The sequence below is a fragment of the Plasmopara halstedii genome (assembly GCF_900000015.1).
Source record: "Plasmopara halstedii genome assembly, contig: Scaffold_816, whole genome shotgun sequence".
In the NCBI taxonomy this organism is placed as follows: Eukaryota; Oomycota; class Peronosporomycetes; order Peronosporales; family Peronosporaceae; genus Plasmopara; species Plasmopara halstedii.
In genome coordinates, this window is record NW_020187732.1 from 2,030,498 (window position 1) to 2,032,788 (window position 2,291).

Genomic DNA, 2,291 nt, shown 5'->3' on the forward strand with positions numbered 1-2,291 from the left:
ATGAGAAGCCATGGAAGATCCTGATCGATTCCGGGGCGCCAATCAATTATGCTCTAGGCTTCACAATCGAAGGAAGTCAGCTGTATGCTGAGGCGCTGAAAGCGCGGTTGACAGACACCGTCACTGTTCGCGTAGCGACAAGGACTTGTGTCACTGTGCCGAGAGTCCCTGTGATCCCACCTCGGTGTCAAGTTTCTTGACTTCGATTACCTGAAGCGTTGCTTAGCCTTAGACATAGTATGACCTTATCCTTGGAATGGCATGGTTAGAACACCATGAACCATGGATTGATTGGAGGTCGAAGACCTTGGTCACTACGCACACGTCTTCTGGTGGAGCTTTGGTGGGTCGTTTTGCTAGAATGTAGAAGCGCGAATTGGCGCAGACACCGGACCGGGACGGTCAATGTGCCGGATATTAGAGTATCAGAGTTGTCGAACACCAAAGGTGTATCGATCGAGAGTCCTAAGCATGGCTTGCGGGCTAAACGTGAAGTGGCACATAATCCACTGAGCACTGCTTGAGTTTCGAAGCGGTTGCTGCATGCCAAGAGTGGCATAGTCAGACGAGGTCTTCTCTTCTCTCTATTCTTCTTTTCTCTACTCTTCTCTTCTCTGACGAGGCATCTTATAAACCGGAGTTACTACATTCCTTATAAGAAAGGGTAGGTGTATATTACTCAGTGTAATAACACAGTGGCGTGGCTACACCGTAACAAGAAGCCACCACGTGGCAGGATTGCCAGTAGTAATGCATATTACTATATTAATTTGGTTTTGCTATATTAATTAGGTGTTACTATATTAATTAGGAAACCCTATAGTTTTAGATATTGGCGACTCTGCCGCAACTAAGACAGTTAGATTTAGTTTCGTTTTTGAATAGAAGTGTTCGTTTGCCTTTGTAAGGCTTTAGTACTAAGAAGTAGTGGGATGCGATCCGCTACACTTGTACTAGTTCGCTGAAAGATCTTAATGTCGGTGACCTTAGCTTAGCTTCCTCTAAGCAGAGAGCTACGGCAGCCCCGCTGCATCTTAGGCAAGACCCTAGTGATGCGCGTGATGTGGCACAATATCAACTGGATGAAGACTGCTAAAATAGCATCTCTTCGTCAAATGTTATTAATAACATCAAGGCTTTGATGGACCATGAAGTGGGGACACTAGACGAAGCTGAGTGCGATTCTGAAAGGATGTTATCCAAAACGATATGGTTGGCTGTGCAAAGTACAGCGCACTCGACTTGGTCGATGTGTATTACCAATTGTTCATGGAAGCGAGTGATATTTCGCTGACAGTGGTGAGTTCTCCGAGCGGGATGCTCTGGGAGTGGCTGGTGATGCCCCAAAGGCTGCCAAATGCACCAGCACCAGTTAATCCTCTTGTGACGCAGTTATTCAGGTCAGGCCCCAACATGCGTATGCACAGAAATTCTTCGACGAATTCTTCGTTACGGTCGTGCGGGACACGGGAGGACAGATGAGAAAAATGGCATCGCTCATTATAGAGCAGTACTCGAGTTCATGCGCACGAATAAGCTGTATGGTTATGCAGATAAGTGCATCTTCGGTGCTGAAGAAATCCCCCCTTTTCAGGGTGCTTCATTGAAAGCGTGGCCTTAGGGTGGATCTCGTCAAGGTCAAAGCCATTGTGGACTGGCCGGGTACAAAGAATCAAAAGGACTTGCGCTAGTGACTTGGCCTCACCAACTACTTGCACAAGTACAGCGCAAGTTATGCGGAAATGGAACGGCCATTGTCTATAACCCTAAAAAATGATAAGGAATGGTGTTGGAACACCGAGCATCGAGATGCTTCTGATACTGGCGCTGCCAGACCCTGATCGTCCTTTGAGTGTCGTCTGTAACGCTTCGGACTTTACATTGGCTGTTCACTGCTGCAATCAGACGCTGAGGCGCGAGATCGGGTGATTACGTTTGAATCTCGCCAGCTTATAGCCCCTGAGAGGAACTACCTAGTCCACGACAATGAATTATTTTTGATGAAGTATGCACTTGCCAAGTGCAGGGTGCACCTGCTTGGCTCAAAGCCGTATGTGATCTACACAGATCATGCGTCCTTACGCACTGAGACTCAATCGCCTCACCTCTCGCAGAGAATGGCCAGGTGGCTCTCACTCGTTGCAGAATATAACTTTGGGGTGAAGTATAAGCCAGAAATGCATTGACTGATGCGGTGTAACGCAGACCGGATTATGGGTTTGCTCGTGTCACGACGATTGTATTATCAGCTGTTGGTAATAATTTGATAAGCACACCCCAGCAGGTTGACA